Source organism: Pan troglodytes, chromosome X (assembly GCF_028858775.2).
Source record: "Pan troglodytes isolate AG18354 chromosome X, NHGRI_mPanTro3-v2.0_pri, whole genome shotgun sequence".
Lineage (NCBI taxonomy): Eukaryota > Metazoa > Chordata > Mammalia > Primates > Hominidae > Pan > Pan troglodytes.
In genome coordinates, this window is record NC_072421.2 from 153746614 (window position 1) to 153767108 (window position 20495).

Genomic DNA, 20495 nt, shown 5'->3' on the forward strand with positions numbered 1-20495 from the left:
ACACACCCATATTCACCCATACACACACTGACACACATGCTGAAACACACCCACACATGCATACACACAATGCATGCATACTTACAAGTACACACATATGCACACACATTTGCATACATACAGTTGCATGCAGAGAGCTTCACACATGCACACACTCACAGGCATTCACAAGCTGTCCCACACATGCACATACACTCTCACTGACACTCTCAGACACACATGCACACTCGCGCTCACACTCATGCACACAACACAAGCCACGCGAGCAGCAGCCAAGAAGCACATGGCGTCAGGTGCGCCCTCCCTCACCTATGACCCAGCCAGGCGGCATCCTGCATTTTAAATACAACGGCTCCCCCCAGCCCTTCAGGTCTTCTTCTCACCGATCAAGTGTGTGTTCACGCGTGTGTTCCTGACATCCCCTTTGGCATGGGGCTGTGCTTCCAGCCTGCAGAATCTGCATGTGGCTGGTGAGAGCGATCCCTGGGGACATTGCCAGGAAGCCTCCCACAGCCGGGAAGCAGCGCTGAGGTATAGGAGGGAGCTTCTCTGGGGGCCTGGAAGGGTTAACTGAGACTGTTAGGCGTGCTCTCAAATGATTACACAAATCACTGTTGTAAATCACAATATCCCTGACTTTGGAATTTTTATCTTGTTTTCAGGTAAAGATCATCTTGTTCTGCTGAAAGTCAAAAGCAGCCCCTATTGTTGTTTTTTAAATAACTCTCTAATTAAAACCAAACAATTCTGTAGACTCTTCCATAGGAAATATATTCATGAGGCTGATGCTTATAGAAAGTTTTATCTTGTGAGTTATTAAATAAAAATGCATTCAAATTTCAAGAACTGTTTATTGGGCCGCAAGCATAGTTAATTTTATCAAATATTGAAGACGTTTTAAAATGGCACATGCTGGGTTCAGGTTGCGGTTCCAATGATCCACCTATGGTACGTGTTTATCTACCATAAACACAGATTCTTGCATTTGAAACAGAACACTGAAAGTGAAACTTAGCAGAAAAGCAAACGTATCAACGTCCTTTGAGAAAGAATAAGCAGAGGGGTGTGGAGGAGAGCCGGGCCAGCCTCGGACTCAGCGTCCCTGGAGCCTGAGACGTCCACTTCCGTGAGGTCCCGAGGGAAGCGGATGTGGGCCTCTTCTAGCTAGCCACATTTTCCTTTAAGTAAAAAGGCAACTGACAATCTTTCTCAAGTCATCAAAAACTCAAGGAAAATCCATCCAAACAATAACGACAAAAATCAACCAAAGAAATAAGCCAAGAATACGGGTGGCAAAGTTAAAATTTACTTCAACAGGCTGGGCGCAGTGGCTCACACCTGTAATCCTAGCACTTTGGGAGGCCAAGACAGGCGGATCACCTGAGGGCGGGAGTTTGAGACCAGCCTGACCAACATGGAGAAACCCCGTCTCTACTAAAAATATAAAATTAGCCGGGCATGGTGGCCCATGCCTGTAGTCCCAGCTACTCGGGAGGCTGAAGCAGGAGAATCGCTTGAACCCGAGAGGCAGAGGTTGCGGTGAGCTGAGATCAAGCCATTGCACTCCAGCCTGGGCAACGAGCGAAACTCCGTCTCAAAAAAAAAAAAAAATTTCACTTCAACAGAGAAACTAAGACTCAACCAATGTGAGCATTATAAATAAAGAGAATGTAAATGTTATGAAGTTGAAACATTAAGTTGGAGTTTTCTGAAGAGAAAGCTTTTTCAGGGCCCATACCTCTCCTGCCTTTATAGATTTTCTTTTCCTCGAGCTACCAAAAGATGCCTTTGTCCTTGAGGTCTGGTTACAAGTCAAGGTATTTTACGATATCGATCTTTATCACTTTTTTTCTTGGAACAGAAGATAAACAGGTACAAATATTTCATTTTTTAAAAGACGCTTTGTGTTCTCAGCTCTTTCATTTTTTTTATTTCTTCAGTCTTCTTTAAGAGCACCAACTGCACCCATGCTATTTCCCGTCATCTCTACAGCTACCATCTTCTCTGAGGTCACTGCAGTCGCATTGCTATTTTTCGTGTCATCCTGTGTGACTTCCTCAGATCTGTTCCACGCGTCAAGGACTGTTTCCCGTCAATTTATTCTACTTGTTTGAGCTTCTCTGTCAGCTAACATGTTTACATCTGGAAGGTTTTCCTCTTGCATTTATTTCCTGAGCCATCAGAGCGCATTCTTCCCTCACTCCGCAACCTGCCCCTGGGCCCTTACACCCTTCAGTTCTTTTCCCTAGAAGGGCTTAACTGGACTCTTACTTTGGAGCGATTTTGTTGTTTCTTTGGATTTCTTCCTTCTTTGCCCTTTTCAGTTTTGATTTTTGTTTGTTTGTTTGTTTTTTGAGATGGAGTCTCAGTCTGTCACCAGGCTGGAGCGTAGTGGCACAATCTCGGCTCACTGCAACCTCCGCCTTCCGGGTTCAGGTGATTCTCCCACCTCTGCCTCTTGAGTAGCTGGGGCTACAGGTGTGTGCCACCACGTCCAGCTAATTATTTGTATTTTTAGTAGAGATGGGGTTTCACCATGTTAGCCAGGATGGTCTCGATCTCCTGACCTTGTGATCCACCTGCCTCAGCCTTCCAGAGTGCTGGGATTACAGGTGTGAGCCACTGCGCCCAGTCTTGAAACATTTTAAAGACAAAAAAAAGTACAAATAATTTTATAGAACAGTCATATTCCCACAACCAGAATTAACAAAATATTTTGCCACGTTGGTTTCTAGTCCTTTGGAAAGGACTCTGGCAAGGCAGAAGGATCCTTACAGCAACACAGTTGCAGCCTCTCCCACCCGGGGCAGCCAGTTTGAGGTATTTGGTTTGTATTTTTATATGACTGTTTTTTAAGTTTCACATACCCGTATATTTGCATTTATCCGTGACATAAACCTGTCTTTTGAGCATGTTACTGACGTGACGGGCACTGACCTGCATTGATGACTCTGCTCCTTCCTCTTCTCACAGTGCTGGTTATCCCAAAATCCATCTGGTCTATTTCATTCTACTAGTTTTTGGCTGTTCACACCTAGGCTTCTATTTATCTAAAGTATCCTTTTGAGGGTGGAATGAGGCAGGAACCCTGTTCCCCAGATGAAAGCCCAGTCCCTGGGCTGTGTGCTGAGTGCCTTGTTCCCAAACTTAGGAAGCTGTCTCCATCGGGTCACAGACTCCCACGAGTGTCTGTCTCTGAGCTCTGCACTTTTCTGCCAACCTATTAACGCCACACTGTTTTCATTACCATACCTTTGTATGTATTTGCTTTCTCTTCCAATTTGGCTTTTTTTTTTTTTCCAAAAAAAATGTTTTAACTGTTTTTTCTCCTCAAACCTTTTAAACGTTATGTTATTTTTAAAAATGTTAAAAAACAAAAGTAGATGGGATAGGAGAGTGAGCTCCTATGTGTCTGTCCTCAGCATCAAAAAATCACCAAATCAGGCCCAATTTCATTGCCTCTGCTCCCCCACCAGCCTCTCCTCCTCCCCCAGACTCTTTTAAAACCAATTACAGGCACTACACCATGTCATCTGTGAGCATTTCTGAAGATATTTATTCACATGTATTCTTCCATATGTGCTCTGGAATCAGTTTGTTAAAGTCCCCATATATTTTGATGAATCTTGATGGAATGTTCACTGAATGCTAAGATGTTGGAGAATTTACTGTTATCCAAATACTCCTGTCCGAAACACTGGTGCTTCTCCTCCTCAAATTCTTCCTTCGGGCCTTTCAATAACATGTTTGTAGTTCTCTCCAGGAAGGTCTTGCACATATTTTTGGATTTTGCTCAACTCTGACTGTCATAGATTTTACTGTGGCCATGAATGGCCCACATTTAGGGTTCTATTCCCCATCTGGTGACTGCCAGAGTAAATGCTAAGAACTCCCAGTACAGCTCTTGTTCTCTGCACTCTTGCCGAACTCTTGTATTGATGTCTGTAATTTATTCAAAGATTCTCTTGAATTCTATATGTATAGAATCATAGCATCTGCAAGAAAGTCAATCTTTTGCTTTACTTTTTTATTCTTCTAGTTATTCGGGTTTTTTTGTTTGTTTGTTTGTAATTTTGAATTGTATTGCAATGGCTTGGGATTTCAATGTGTTGCTGAATAAGAGCAGTGATAATTGGCAGCATTTTCGTGTTCTTGATATTTATGGGCAGTGTATGCTTTCCATCTGCCTAACGTCTTTTTCCTGCCTAAGTGTTTGATTTTTCCTGGTGTCTCTGCGTAGCCCTGTGCGGTTCCTGGCTGGTGCCGTTCCTCTGTTTCCTGGTGTCTCTGCGTAGCCCTGTGCGGTTCCTGGCTGGTGTCGTTCCTCTGTTTCCTGGTGTCTCTGTGTAGCCCTGTGCGGTTCCTGGCTGGTGCCGTTCCTCTGTTTCCTGGTGTCTCTGCGTAGCCCTGTGCAGTTCCTGGCTGGTGTCATTCCTCTGGGGAAGGAGGCAGCTCTGCTGAACCAGCTACATCCCTAGGCCCGGCAGGAGGCAGGGCGAGGGAGTGAGCTGTGGAAAGAACACATCGACCTGGGCTTGCTCCCCTGAACACCTTCAACACTCTTACCCTCCTCTTTCACTTCATTCTCCTCTTCTCAGCTTTCCTGGGTCACCAATGGGTGGAGGCGGCCTCTCGCTCCTGTCCACCTCGTCACAGGCCGAAACCCTGATCATGAACAATGGAAACTGTTTATGGACTCAGGCGCATTCTCGCCTCCCGCATCTCCATTCCTCCTTCCCAGTGCCCCTCAGCTGCGGTGCCCATCTGCACCCAACACTGGGGCAGAACCTGGCTTTGGGGCAACAAGTACTCCACAGAGTAGGTCAATGGGGTGGGGCATTCAGGCAGAGTGACACACGGGTTTGCCCCAAACTTCACCTCTGGTAGGGGGTCTCCTGGGAATCCCACAAAGGTTGGGCCTGGCAGGGATCGGCGGCAGGACTCTGCCCTGGCTGGGCCTGTTTCTGTCCATCTGCTCTTTCCCTTCCCTGCCCAGCTCGTTGCTGAGTCTGTGGACATGAGATGCGCCAGGGACAGAGAGCTTGGGTGTGGGGGGGCCTGTGACCCTGGGGTCTTAGGGAGCCTGCTTGGGTCACACCATATCTCCTCTCTGCCCTGCGCCTGGCACTGAGCTGCCTTTCAAGGCTGAAAATGTGGGCTCTGTTTTCCATCTGTCTGCATAATTTATGTTGAGACGCTCCCAGCCATCTGATTTTCCGTGTTATCACCTCAGGACATTTAAACAATTAACGGTTTAGCAGCAGGAAGATAACTGCCACATACACAGTCAGTGTCCTGGTTAGAAAACAAGCAATCAGAGAAAATATGTTTTGAAAAGAATTAGTGGGCGGGCTGAGCTTCTTATCTTTCACCTGGTAGACTAATGATTGTATGTCAACACAGCGACAGGCTAACATTTTCAAATAGAAAGACATGTGATTAAATCTCTCTTTTGATGTGTTCTGCAAATTGCTTCTCTAAGCTCTGCTTCCAAAGGGCGGCTCTCCAATTAGAGTCAGATTATTATTACGGGTTAGCGATCACTCCTGCTCCCGTAGCTGACTCATTCTTTAACATGCTAATTAGCAAATACATCCAGTGCCTTGCATCATATTTGACCTTCAGCGTTCTTTTCTAACTGGAATCATTTCATGCCATTCCGATGAAATGGAGACACTGTTCTGAGGTTTCTGACCCCTCCCTCCTAAGGGCCCCGTGATGTGCCACAAAGCCCGGGAAGATCAGCCACACACACACCCCTCTCCGGATCATTCTTTTCCAGAGGTCAATGACTTAATAAGTTCACTTTCATTGAGCAAGTTTACCGTTGCTCCTCTTAAAGTGACAGCTTGTGTGTTCGTGACAATTTGGTATTGTTACTGAAGTGGACCTCACACTGGGGTCAAGAATTCCTAAATTGCTACCTAATGGTCACTGTGAAGAGAGGATGCTGTACCGACCACAGCTGCATCCCACGGGGTCGGGAGAGGACCAGAGGCCTGGGCCCCACCAGGTCACAGATTTGGTCATGAATTCCCCTTCTCCTTTCTCTCCTTACTTCATGTAGGTATATTCTTTCTAAAAAGATTAAGTGGCATCATATAAAATTGATATACCTGCTTCTCACTCTTTCAGCTGCCAGAGGCTCCAAGGCCCTTGGTCCTGGCTAGGCCCCTCCATGGTCACAGCAGTGATGGCCTCGTCCTTCCCACATGAGGACCCCAAGGGTAACCCTGGGTAACTCCCACCCAAGGGCGCTGCTTGGAGCCTGAGTCCACCTGCAGCTGGGTGTCCTTTCCTCCATGCCCAACACACTCAGTCTCTGGGGATCAGGGTTTGTGCATCTCTGGGTGGCTGCTCCACCAGCCCCAGCAGGGCGCCGTGGGCACGTGGGTCCCGTGCCAGCATCTGCCTGGCTGTCACCATGGGCATCTGCCTGAAGGCAGCAGTTCGCCGCCTTCCCGCCTGCTGTGAATCTTGTTTCTGCTCCCTGGTTTCTGCCTGGCTGTCACCATGGGCATCTGCCTGAAGGCAGCAGTTCCCCGCCTTCCCGCCTGCTGTGAATCTCGTTTCTGCTCCCTGGTTTCTGCCTGGCTGTCACCATGGGCATCTGCCTGAAGGCAGCAGTTCCCTGCCTTCCCGCCTGCTGTGAATCTCGTTTCTGCTCCCTGGTTTCTGCCTGGCTGTCACCATGGGCATCTGCCTGATGGCAGCAGTTCGCCGCCTTCCCGCCTGCTGTGAATCTTGTTTCTGCTCCCTGGTTTCTGCCTGGCTGTCACCATGGGCATCTGCCTGAAGGCAGCAGTTCGCCGCCTTCCCGCCTGCTGTGAATCTCGTTTCTGCTCCCTGGTTTCTGCCTGGCTCCCACGGAAAAGATCGTCGCATTCTCTGCTTCTCTCCACTGTCTGCCCTGCTCCTGTAAGCACGGCCATTTCTGTCAAGTGCCTCTCAACCTCAGAGTTCATGCAACGCTTGAGGTGAACAAAAAGCCCAGGCCTCTCCATCTGGAGCAGGTTTGCAGATTCTCATAGCCCCCATAATTGTCGCTCCGGAGCGGGTTTACAGACTCTCATAGCCCCCATACTTGTCGCTCTCAGCAGCTATCTCAGAACCTGTTATTTATTAGCCAAGTGATGAGATTGGTCTCTCTTCTCATTAGATCACGACCCCTATGGGGACACGAACCTGTTTATTCCCACACTGAGGCTTCAACCCAGGGCCTACGCTTAGGAAATACTTGACATTTGTTGAGTTTGTGAACAGACGAACACGTCCCCCATTAAATGAAGCTGAGTGAAGTGGAGGCTTAGAGGAGATGGTGACAGCAGGAGATGCAGCCGTGGGAGCAGATTCTCCCTGTCAGTGACGTCACCAGTGCAGCAGCTGACCGGCGGCTGACTGTGTGTGGGGGTCAATTGGGCAGCTTCGGTCTGTCCCTCTGTAGAGATGGCTCACGGTGCAGATGTGCAGCGAGCAGGCCTGGCTCTCCTGCAGGCCAGTCCTCACCCACCTGTGCCTCAGTTTCCTATTTTGTAAAACAGGGACAAGGCAGTCCTCCTCTCGTAGCAATGTGGGGGTGGCTGAGGGAGCTGTGAGCATTTGTCCCTGGACCTAGGACAGGGTCTGGTGCGCCCTTTGAGACTGGGCCACCCTTTGAGCTCCAGCACTCCAGTGACTCCAGCAGCATCAACTGTGCTCCACTTACACGAAGATGCTCTAGACTGTAGACACACCATTGCGTTCATGGAACCGAGAGAGGAAAAACACTTCCAATTAAACTATGACAAGCCATGTAACTAAGATACATTCTGATTCCTGAAATGTGAGGCTGTGAACACCATGTGTGCCCCAGCATCTCTAAGACACCAGTGTCCCAAGGGAAGACACTGAGGACCATGACGGGGCAGTGCCCAGCGGGGCACGATGGCTGAGCGGGCTGCTGGGGGCCAGCTGCCAAGTCAGGTGGGCTAGAGCCTGACTCCCATACCACCTCCCCACCCAGGAGCTGGCGGAATGCGTCTTCACATTGTTTTTGCTGTGGCTCCTGACTCTGCCAGCATGAAACACATTTATCTCAAAATTTCTCACGAACACATACTTGATATTGTTCTCAGAATATTTACTGGGAAAGGGCATAAGGACAAAAAGGCACTTTGTTTAGTAACATTTTACTGAATTTGTATTTAATTCATCACAAAAGCATCTAAGCACCTTGGTGGACCCAAAACCACACCTGGAGACATGTCAGTCTCAGACCACAGTTGCTTGAAGGGCCCTTATGACAACTCAACATGTTCCCAGGGGTTCCAAGACCACAGCCTGGGACTCTGCACTCCAAAATGAGGTTTACAGCCCTTAGTCAGGTCTGCAAGTTCTTAGCTTCTAGAGCAGCCTCCAAGATGGGAGCTCATTTAGAACGGCCCCATACCCCCTTGAGCACCCCAACTCTGAGCCTCCCCAGCAGCCAGGTGTTGTCCTGCTGTGCAAAAACCCCTGATTGTTTTTAAGCTGGTGTCGACATGCTTCCCTGTCATTGACCCTCATTGTGCCTGTAAATCTGTGCTACACAATTCAGTTGTATGTTGTGGGATTCACTAAGAACCCTGCTGCAAGGTGGGTTGTTGCCCCCGAGGCACCTTCTTCAGAAGCCTGGATTTCTATTAGTTCATCTTCACGGGTGGAATGGCTGCATGCATTTCCCACCCGTGCACCCTGCCCACGGTAGATCAGAAGGAAGATTAGCAGGAAGGAGTTTGCAGCAAAAGAAATGTTTTTTCCTAATCTCTAAGCAGGCTATACAGACTGTCCTAGCCTTATCTCAGAGCCAGTAATGAATTAATGAAAACACAGAGAGCTGCTTCTGCAGGTGAAATGAGCACTGCTAAGAAGCTGCTGATAACATCCTTCACGTGATCCTCTTTTTTAAAAAAACATATATTTTGTCTCTATTGGATTATTTTCCTTCTCTCAGGGACACTGCAGCGGTGTATGCCCAGATCAGCATGAGCATGCCCAGATGCTCCAGGGTCCAGCACAATGACCACACCCAGCCCCTCTGTTACCTGCAGTGAGCACTGGTGAAGGGGAATGAGGAAGGCCCTGCTGCAGGGTGGGCAGCGTGGAGGGAGGGACTCGAAGGGGCCGCGGGTCTGCTTTCTCGGGGAGGGACCATGGGTGCAGGCGACAGACACACCTGAGCTCCTGTGGAATCATCTTCCTGACTTCTCGGCTCCGGGCTCCAGGGTCCAGTCCAGCTCCCATCCACACGGAAGGAAAAGGATGAACAAACTGAAAATCAACAACTCTTCTTCACCCGTCAGAGAACTGAGTCACCAGGCAAAGCACGGCCCCCAAATCTGGAGACACAGACAAGCGGGTTCCAAGAACCTCAGCTGACAGGAGCAGAACCTCTGCGGGGCCAGTGCCAGGGACTTGAGCTGCCCCTCATGAATTTCTGGAGATGCCACCTGGACAAGTGAGAGAAAAACTCCAGGGGAACCCAGTCATGGGGGACCTGCGCTTGGTGAATTTTACCTCCGAGAGCTCGACCAGGTTCCCACATTAGAGAGGAAAAATCGGCCGGGCGCGGTGGCTCACGCCTGGAATCCCAGCTCACTTTGAGAGGCCGAGGCAGGCCAATTGCCTGAGCTCAGGAGTTCGAGTCCACTCTGGGCAACATGGTGAAACCTCATCTCTACTAAAATACAAAAAATTAGCCGGGCGTGGTGGCGCGCGCCTATAGTCCCAGCTACTCAGGAGGCTGAGGCAGGAGAATCGCTTGAACCCAAAGGCAGAGGTTGCAGTGAGCCAAGATCGCGCCACTGCACTCCAGCCTGGGTGACAGAGGGTGACCTTGTCTCAAAAAAAAAAAAAAAAAAAAAAAAAAAGGGGAGGGAGGAAATATCTCCTCTTACTTACAGCCAGGGGAAAAGGATTATTTTGAAATACACCCTGTTCTCATGAGGGCTGCTTTAGGGGGAATTATTTCACCAGAGTCTAACAGACCCAAGTTTTTCATCAGTCTAACCTACTTGGGGAAAAGCAAACCCCAACTCCAGCCCCCTCTGGCCTTCCAGTCCCACCTAAGGGGGAAGGGGAGATACAAACTCAGCAGCACTTTGTGAGGTCATGGCACAGGGCACAGGCTCTGGAAACTCTGGTCCTAAATCATAGGGCCGTGCGCACACCTTCCAACCACCACAGTTCCCTGTCTACAGGCCCCTCTGCAATAACGGGTGATTCCCAAGAAGAATGCTTGTTTCAGGCCTGACTCTAGGAGAACTGCCTTTCTGATGTTAAGGTGTCAGAGGGCTGGCTTCTAAACCCTGGGTTAAATCATTTAGTGGCACATTTAGCCATCACCCCGTGAGAGTTCAGAAAGGACGCACGTTCACATGCACAGAAACAGTAAACAGGCTGGCGCCGTGGCTCACGCCTGTAATCCCAGCACTTTGGGAGGCCGGAGGCGGGCTGATTGCTTGAGCCTAGGAGTTCGAGACCTGCCTGGGCAACGTGGCGAGAGCCCTCCCACACAAAAACTACAAAAATTAGCTGGGCATGATGGTGCATCCCTGCAGTCCCGACTACTTGGGAGGCTGAGGCAGAAGAATCACTTGAGTCTGAGAGGTGAAGGCTGCAGTAAGCCGAGATTGCCCCGATCCACTCCAATGTGGGCCGCGGGAGTAAAACCCTGTCTCAAAAAAAAAAAAAAAAAGAAAAGAAAAAGAAACAGTAAGCAAGCTTGCTTCTCTACTCCTCCTCAAGGAGAAGCAGCCATTGTCCCGTAATATTCATAAACCTGCTGTTGAGGGTTCTCAGGGAGTCTTGCCTTGCACACCTGTGTATGTGCAATGGCCTCTCCTGTGCCCTGGTGACGTCTCCCTGGCATTGTTTCTGCTCCAAGTGCCAACTTGGGGATCAGGCCTCACTGTTACCAGCCTGGTGTCTGCACCACCCCTTGTGGTTTTCTTAAACCCTCCTCACAATTTTGTACACTGTCCTTTTATTAAACACTCCTTAAATGATCCCATCTTGAATGTTTCTTTGTTTCTTCTCTAGTGGGACTCTGACTGACACCCCTGAGAAGGGACAGGAGGATCAGCAATGTAACATAGACCTCTTTCCATCCCCTTTGGCAGATACACATGTCACGTGGTTGCTGTTCTCTGTCTTAATTTGGGTGGTGTAAGTACTTGCAACTTCACTGATCTCTCCCTCACCTCCTCCTGGGAGAAGGCCAGAGGAATGTTGAGGCCACAGCAAACCACAATGAGGACCCAAGCGTCTGCAGGACCACAGGGAATTCTGGGCACAGCTCTGCCAAGAATCCTTCCTACCCCCTATTTTCTCAACCAAAATGCTGTCTAATATATTTTCATCACTTCCCTGTACCCACTATGAAAAGTGCTCTTGGAAACTGACATTGGGTCAAGCATACAGAAATAGTTAATATTTAGTTTTACCTCAGAAATTGTGGTCGTTCTGTTATTTATAGCATCTGCGGGAAATGCTTATTTGCTCTTGGAATCCAACATTCTTAATAGGACATCAAGCAATGTTTTCCAGGCACACAGGGTTTATATGGTAGAGCCAGGAGCATTTCATTTGTCCTTCTTACCGGCACCCGCCTGGGCCACACAGTACCTGGCCATTCAGCACAGGAGGAGCAAAGGGTGAATTGAATATTGGCATCCAGCTGGGCCACGCCTGGAGGTTGGCAGACATCCGAGTACGTTACGCTTTCCTCCTCCTGTGCTGTATTCATTCCACAAATGTTTATGATATATTGACCACACCCAGACCCTCTGTTACGTCCCCTGTGGGAGGTCAAATACATGAAAATGACTTGGTGCTGTCTTCAGAGGCTGCAGTTCAGCCCAGCCACGTGAGGCCACCATCAAGACCGCCTCTCACCCAGAGCCCCTCAGGACTAGTGTGGAGATTTGGGGAGCCTGAGTCTGCCCAGATTCTCTGATTTGAATAGAGCAATAACACTTTATTTGCTTTACATGTTAACTGAAAGCCCAGTCAGTCACTGGAACAAAGAGTTTGAGCGTTTCAAAGTCAGGTAGGAATGCACTGATCTGTAGCAGGGTTCCAAGCCTGTCTACCCAGGATCAGCTGGAAAGATGTTTGATAATGGAGGGCACAGGTTTTACCACCATTAAAATGAACGACACCTGGTGGAGGTACATTCCAGAGCTTTAGCAAGCTCTGCAGGTGAGCCTGGGTGCACAGCCTGGCAGACTTGGGAGCCGTGTGTCTAGACCCAGGGTGAAGGCTGTGCTGTGCATTAGGGCAACAAGCTGCTTGTTTATGCCCAGACCCCACCCCAGAAAATCTGTGTAGGCACGACGGGGCTTGAGCATCCATATTTGACATAAATAGTACAATACTGCAGGTGACTCTAGTGCAAGCAGCTGGGGACCACAGGTGGAGAAGCATGGTGCAGAGGACCCTGAAATACAGGAACACAGCACCAGCACATCTGCCGTGCTGGAGTTCTGCAAATGATGGCTTCAGCTCCACAGATGGTGGTTTCCCTTATAACAATTTGAGGCTTAAAAATAGGGCTTCACTTAAAAAGAACAGTGGATATTTCTGAGTGGTGGAATGATGAGTGGTTTCTAAATGTGTCTTCCTTATGTTTGTCTGAACTTTCTGGGTTTTTTTCTATCTTTATCCATTTATTGATGCAATAAATCTTAAGCATATAGTATATGCCACCTACTATATTGTTTCAGCAAAATGATAGTAATTAATAATGTAATAATATACTAATTAATATAGGAGTGCAACTAAGAAATCTGTCTGCTTTCTAAGCAATAATTTTAGAGAGGCATTTTTATCCTCCATAGTTTGGTTCTTGGCCTCCTCATTCATAGAAATCACATTATATACACTTCCCAGGGGCTTGTCAAAGCCTATTTAATCAATAGCAAGCTGACATATTTTATTTGCTCCCTTTGAGTTGACCCATCTATTTTATAAATGTGTGGGGTGAGGCTTCCTCTTCTTCAGGTTCCTTTCCTGTATCTTTTTATTTTCTGCAACCTCTTATATTGTTCATAACCACATTTCTCTTATTAGTCATCTTCCCTGCTTTGAATCTCTAGTTAATATAGGAAAAGCTTCATACAAAGTACTGACAATGGTAGCAAATCAGTATCTTAATGTTCTACAGCTGTATTAAACAAGCAAGGAGACTGTCAAACTTTAGTAAGTAAAACAGCAACAGAATCTGCACATCTCCATTTACCAACCTTCTTTGTGCATTCTTTCAGTTACACCGTGTAATGAATAGACTCTTCTGGCCTAGAACAATAACATCCACAGATAAGACTGCTTATATGAGAAATGTGTTCTGTAATTTGTCCATTCATTCATTTATTCACCAAGTATTTGTTTAGTGTCTGCTATGTGCCTGGACCTTGGATGCAGCAGTGACAAAAGAGACAAAAATTTCTGCCCTGGTGAAGCTTATGTCCTGCGGGTAGAGACAGAGAGAATAAATAGGTAGAAGACACAGTATGTTAAAAGGTGGAGAAATAAGCCCATGTGAGGGGTCCCTGAGTGTGCGGAGTGGCAGCTCTAACTGAAATAGTAAGGGTAGAGCTAATAAGAAGTGGCTTTTGAGCAAAGCCTTGACAAGGTGAGGAACCACTCACACTGTAAAAGACACCTGCAGGTCAAGGTGTCCTCAGGTTGAGAAGTGCCTCATCTCATGCCAACTTTTCAACTTAAAAGATACAGTTTTTGTATGATACTGCACAGATACTGTCTTACTGGGCAATTTTCCTTCCATCTCAGGATAATAAAAGGTAAAACCAGAGGGCACTTCACACATCATAGCCAGAATCACAGTAAATCTGTGTTTCCTTCTTATAAGTGCTCTTTTAAAGTTTGATAGCTCAACAAGTATTGTAGACTGTACAGTTGTCCTTCAGTGGAAGGAGAAACATCTACACAAAGTATGTCATTTATTTTCTTCTCAGGCTCTTTCTTTAAAATACCTGCCATTTGTCATGGACCTCTAAGGCTGTCTGGCTCATAATGTTAGCAGAATCTTTTCTATTAGTGTAATTTGCTCCCAGTAGGGCAAAAAAATCTCAAAATAATAATATTCTTACGTTTCTTTCCTCTACTTCCTTCTGCATGACTTTGCACTCACTAGTTGACTACAGCATCCACATTGCCCTGAAAAGAAGTAGGATTTTTTTTTTAGCTGAAATGAAAAGTGGAAGAAAGAGTAAATTTTCCTTTTTTTTCTTCCCAAACAGGAACAGTACAACATGAGGAAGCAGAATCAATGCACAGAAATTAAGCTAATGTCTTCAGTCTTTGCAACACCACTTGAGCAGCTTGACCAAGTCACTCACGCCTAGTGGCCCCGTTAGTTGCTCTTCTCCCATCAATGAGCTTTGGAATTTTCATCAGTAGCTGCCTATGCATTACTCATGGATCAGAGAGCAGAAAGACACCAGACATTGCCAAGTCCCACCTAGGTAGCTACACAGGGAGCCCTGTATTGACCATGGCCCAGAACATGTGAAGCGCCTTCCCATATGAGAGGGAGGGGCATTGGATTAAGAACCTGGTGACTCAGGAGGAAATATCCCCACCAGTGCTTTGGTGGGACTAGAAAATGGAGCCCACTCCTGACACCAGGAAGTGCTCATCTGGAGTTTAATTGAAGACAAAAACCCCAATGTTGGTGCCCAAATGTCTCTGCCTTTTGAAATTGTTGTGTAAATTCACTGATAATTCTCTTAGATTCACGTGGAGACATTAGTATTAACTGTTATTCATCCCTTTAAGGTCATCTTTAGAAGACCCTACATTGTGTTCTAATTGCTCAGCAGGGCTCCCTCCTAGAAGTTTAGACAACAAACTTATGCACATGTGGACTGCACCATCAGTGCCCTGGTTATGTTGGAGTAAAAGTATAGAGAATTTTTAGGAAAACAGGCAGAAGTGTGGGTATTTTTGCTATTCTTTGCTTCAGCTATCCACGGAGGTGGATAAAGACATCTGGGAAGGGGAAAATGTGGGCTAGCAAATAGAGAAGAGGCTGCTACTAGGCTGGGAAGTGCCTCCCTCATTTACGACTAGCCAGAGACACTGAACTTGGCTGTCCAGGCAAGCTTGGGTCCTGGGATATACCGAAATAAACCTTGGCCTTTATACAGACTTATTCCTCAAGCCAAGTTGTTTCACCAACTTGGTTCTGAAGATCCAGACCCCAGCTGGCATGAATCCATCCCCCTTAGACCCCAGCTGGCATGAATCCATCCCCCTTTCCATCTTGCCATCTTCAGCCCTCCCGGTGGAGCGGAGGTTCTCACCTAAATAGAGAAGCTAAATTTCTACCTTCTGATTTTACCTTTTCCATGTGTGCATCAGGCACTTTCTCCAAAAGATAAGAATCATTTGTGTTGACATCTTCACTTATTCAATTCCACTTTCTCTTCTAACTTAGTAAGGATTTCTGCTAGTTAAATTGGCTTTAATTTCTTTTGCTCCCAGAAGTTATTGGAAGAATGCCCATTAACCATTTCATCATATTATTTCTATAACCCAAATTAATTTTCCAGAACATGCAGCATATCACCGTAATGATTTGCTATGACCAGTTGCATTAGAAAATATTGCCTTTCTATTTTTTCTGTATTTTTAAATTCAATCAAAAAGGAATAAACTTCTGCTGACAAAACTGCTTGGAAAAACCCATGCTGTTTAACATGCACTTTTACTATCTTCAGTTTACTAGCTTCTTTGCTGAAACCCTGGTGACCAACCATCTGTGGCAAGTTGTCATCATTTGTACAACCAGTGGCCCTAACTGGAAACTTGGAAAATTCCCACTCCTGGACAATCTGGCACATAGAAACATTCTTCTCAAGATGTGCTAGAATTAAGACTCATTAACGAACAGAAAACACCAACAGCTCTCATAGTTTACAATATGCATAGGCCCAGTGGGGTGCTGGAGGTGGCTGGAATCGGCTTGGGGGAGTGGACCAAGTGCACCCCTTCCTGGCTCCTCATTCAGTGTTGTCTCATGGGCAGTGTGAAATTAGCCATGGTTGGAGTCTATACATAACAGAAATTAGCAAATGCTACAAGTAAGGGCTTCCTCACACTCCTGCCCCTCTTTGGAAGAGCTGGGTTTTCAGCTCACCCCGGACATAATGCACTTGGCTACCTAGGCCATGGCCAGGGTATGAATGTTTGGTTCCCCCACAAGATTCCTGTGCTGAAATCCTAATCCCCGTGTGACGGTGTTAGGAGGCAGGGTCTTTGGGAGGTGATGAGGTCACGGAGGGGAGCTCTTGTAAATGGGATTAGTGCCCTTAGAAGGAGACCCCAGAGAGCTGCCTCTCCCCTCCAGTCACGGTGGACAGGAGATCAGGGTGAGTGAAGTCAGAGGCTGTCTGAGGGCCAGCCCTGCCAGTGCTAAGAGGTCCTGCTGCCTGGACACCCAGCCACTAGTGGCCTCATATTTGGTGGACATAGGGAGAAGGCTGTAGGAATTCCAGGCTCAAATGACAACAGAGACAGACACCACCTGTTGTATGAACAAATTGCAGCCAGGAGTTTGGTCCGGGTCTGAGTTCTGCCATCCCTGCTTGGGCTGTGTGCATCTCATTGCTTGGATCTCATGTAAGGCAACAGAGAAACAAAAAAGCCATGTCACCATGGAAATAATCATTAACACAATGGGCAAACACTGATACCACATCTGACTGACTTTGCGGCCTTGGCCCCCTCCCGGGGTTTCAGCAAAAGTCGTGCCCTTTGGATTGCACATTTCCAGCTAGATGTGCAGCCCGTGTGTTGCACCTCTCTTTCCATTCCTTCTCCACAGTTAGAGGTAGATACTCAAGGCTCCAAAAAGTATAAGACTTTCATCTCAGCCTTCAGAGGGCTTTCAGTCTCCATGGGGAACTGAGTTTTTTGTTTGTTTGTTTGTTTCATTTTGTTTTGTTTTAAGTAGAGAGCAGGGCTGGGCTAAGATTTAAATAACTGAAACAAGTCATAAGGTGCTGATTTCCTGGAAGACAACCTAGGCAATACCATCCTGGACACTGGAAAGGGCAAATATTTCATGAAGAACACACCAAAAGCAATAGCAACAAAAGCAAAAATTGACATACGGGATCCGATTAAAGTTAAGAGCTTCTGCACAGCAAAAGAAACTATCAGCAGAGAAAACAGATCATCTATGGAATGGGAGAAAATATTTGCAAAGTATGTATCTGACAAAGGTCTAATATCCAGCATCCTTAGGGAACTAAATTTACAAGAAAAAAAACAAACAACCCCATTAAAAAGTGAGCAAAGGACATGAACATACGCTTTTCAAAAGAAGACATACATGTGGCTAACAAGCACATTTTAAAAAGTTCAATATCACTGATCATTAGAGAAATGCAAATTGAAACCATCATGAGATACCATCTCACACCAGTCGGAATAGCTATTACTAAAAAGTCAAATAATAACAGATGCTGGCAAGGTTGCAGAGAAAAGGGAACACTTATACGCTGATGATAGGAGCGTAAATTAGTTCAACCATTGTGGAAAGCAGTATCGTGATTCCTCAAAGAGCTAAAAGAATTACCATTCCACTCAGCAATCCCATTACTGGGTACATACACAGAGGAATAGAAATTGTTCTACGGTAAAGATGCATGCACGTGTTTTTTCATTGCAATCCGCAGCTCACTTCACCCTCCACCTCATGGGCTCAAGCAACCCTCCCACCTCAGCCTCCTGAGTAGCTGGGACTATAAGCCCACACTACTCTGTTCATAATAGCAAAGGCAAGGAATCAATCTATTGCCCAAAAATGATAGACTGGATACAAAAAAAATAAGTGGTACGTATACACCATGGAATACTATGCAGCCATAAAAAATAATGAGATCCTGTTTTCTGCAGGAACATAGATGGGACTGGAGGCCATTATCCTCATATCCTGAATTATGAGAACACATGGACACACAGAGGGGAACAACACATACTGGGGCCTACTTGAGGCTGGAGGGTGGGAGGAGGGAGAGGATCAGAAAGAATATCTATTGGGTACTAGGCTAATACCTGGGTGATGAAATAATCTGTACAACAAACCCCCAAGACATGAGTTTACCTATATAGCAAACTTGTACATGTAGCCCTGAGCCTAAAATAATAGATTTTTTAAAAAAGATACTGGGTTTATGAAGTCCCCAGGAGGTCAGGAGGAAGAGAGAACGCTTGAGACAAGCATGGTCAGTGAGGAGCTTGCAGGGATGGCAGAGGGGCAGGGAGCAGCAGAGTTTGAGTAGAGGAACCAGAAGCCCAGCCCTGGACCCATCTCTGCCTTCCTGTGTGTGCACCTAACTCAGCTTTCAGGTGAGAGCTGGGGCTCAGGAGGTTATGTACTCACTTGAAGTTGCACGTCTAGGAATCCAGATGATGGTCCCATGTCTGCTGTGCCCCCGCCCTACTCTATTGCTAGGACAGCCAACCTCTACTCAGGGGCTGCAGCCAGTCAGCTGGCATCTACCAGGCTCAGCTGAGAGGGGTTCAGAGCCTAGAGGAGCTGTGGCATGCCAGGTCTAGGCTGCCTGTTGGCTGCTGTCAGGATGAATGCTGTTGTAGATAGATTCTTTTTGGCAACCAGAGACTTTCAGACGTCAATGGCCATGCAGTCTCCATGTTGCCCTTCCCATCCTGACACCACACACTCCTTATGCTGCAGCCACCATGGATGCCTGAGTGAACAGCCCTCAAATTCTATTCTAACTCCTTATTTAAAAGATAAGGAGACCCAAGACTGAGGAATTTGACACAAATAAACAAACCGGCTTGCCTGAGCTGAGTACTGCCTTTGGCCTCACGATAGCTGCCTGCTGGCATCTGATTTTCACAGCTAGTACAACCTTCCAGCACCTTCCAGGATTGGTTTCTGAAAGAGGGGATTGTTTTTGCTCCCAGTCCCCCTAAACATTCTGTAGGTAAATACAGCACTCATGGCCCCATTTTCTCACTGTGTATTTGCCACCTTGGGTCTGTTCAGATGGCAATCTCCCGAAAACCAGGCACCTCCTCCTTGTACCCATGGCACTGTCGTGGTGCTTGGTTGCTGTCAGCACATAGCATTAGCTCTGAGACACCTCCTCCTTGTACCCATGACACCGTCGTGGTGCCTGGCTGCTGCATTAGCTCTGAGACACTGCTGTGTTTCCCTCCCAGTTCCGCATCAGGTGGTACTGTTTTGTTTTGGTGGCTTGGTTCATTTTTTCTTATTGCAGTATTATCACTGCATAGAAAGCAGAAGTGGTCTTCCCATATTGTGTAAAGACCCCATTAAACATATGCCACATGCTTCAGAGCGGCAGGAACAGGAAGAAGGATGGGATTCCCCGTGCCCGAAGGTATACCAAGTCTACATTGTCCTGAGAGTTAGGAACTACATACACCTGTCTGTGCAGCATTTGGGAAGGTCAGAGGAGACGACTGTGTGGTGTGCATTGGAGAAGTGTGGGGCCCCTGTGCTCACCACCACCCTAAGCCCCTGTGAGGCAGGGGGCACCTGGTGCACTGTGACCAGCACTCTCCCAGCTTCCTGCCAGGAGGAGCTCTGACTGGACAGTGGCTGTAACAATGGGCTTAAATTTCCCCAGCTCCTTAGATACTGTAGGGTTTGACTTAAAGAAAATTTTAAAACATGATTTTTCAATAAGTTGGTTGCCAAAAAATCTTTGTGGTCAAGGAGGCACCTCCCTCCTGGTCACTACTTCCCCCTGCCGAGCCTTCTGCCCGGGCAACTGCACCACAATCTCCAGCTGCACCATGTGTTTTGAAAAACGTTTCTCCCCGCCCCTCTGGGGTTTTTCTCCTCCTCCAGTGGCGAAATTCCAGAGGGCATTGAGTGGGTTACTCTTCACAAGCACAGAGCTAAGCCCAGTCCTGGTAGAAAGCACACACAAAGAAGACCCAAGACCATGAATATGCTGACCTAAGTTGGACAGAACTGCTTCATGGCTTCCTGCTGTTACTCCATGGGTTTCTGATCCTGTTCTGTAGGTTTCTGCTGTTACTCTGAGTTCCTGCTATTACTCTGTGGGTTCCTGCTGTTACTCTGTAGGCTCTGCTATTACACTATGGGTTCTGATGTTACTCTGTGAATTCCTGCTGTTACTCTGTGGGCTCTGATGTTACACTGTGGGTCCTGTTTTTACTCTGTGGGTTCTGATATTACTCTATGGACTCTGATGTTACTCTGTGGGTTCCTGCTATTTCTCTGTGTGTCCTGCTGTTACTCTCTGGGCTCTTGTGTTACTCTGTGGGTTCTGACATTACTCTGTGGGCTCTGCTGTTACTCTGTGGGTTCTGACGTTACTTTGTGGGCTCTGCTGTTACTCTGTGGGCTCTGATGTTACACTGTGGGTTCTGCTGTTACTCTGTGAATTCCTGCTGTTACTCTGTGGAGCTCTCTGTGGTTACTC

The 20495-nt window shown here is 47.1% G+C and overlaps 1 long non-coding RNA gene across 1 annotated transcript in view; it reads right to left on the minus strand.

Annotated features, from left to right (window-relative positions):
* Positions 1-18560, minus strand: part of LOC129138593 (uncharacterized) — a 35603-nt gene extending 17043 nt beyond the window's left edge. Inside the window, exon 1 of the long non-coding RNA XR_008541905.1 lies at positions 18431-18560. This is a non-coding gene — a long non-coding RNA (uncharacterized LOC129138593). The remainder of the gene's footprint in view (positions 1-18430) is intronic.
* Between the last annotated feature and the right edge of the window lie 1935 nt (positions 18561-20495).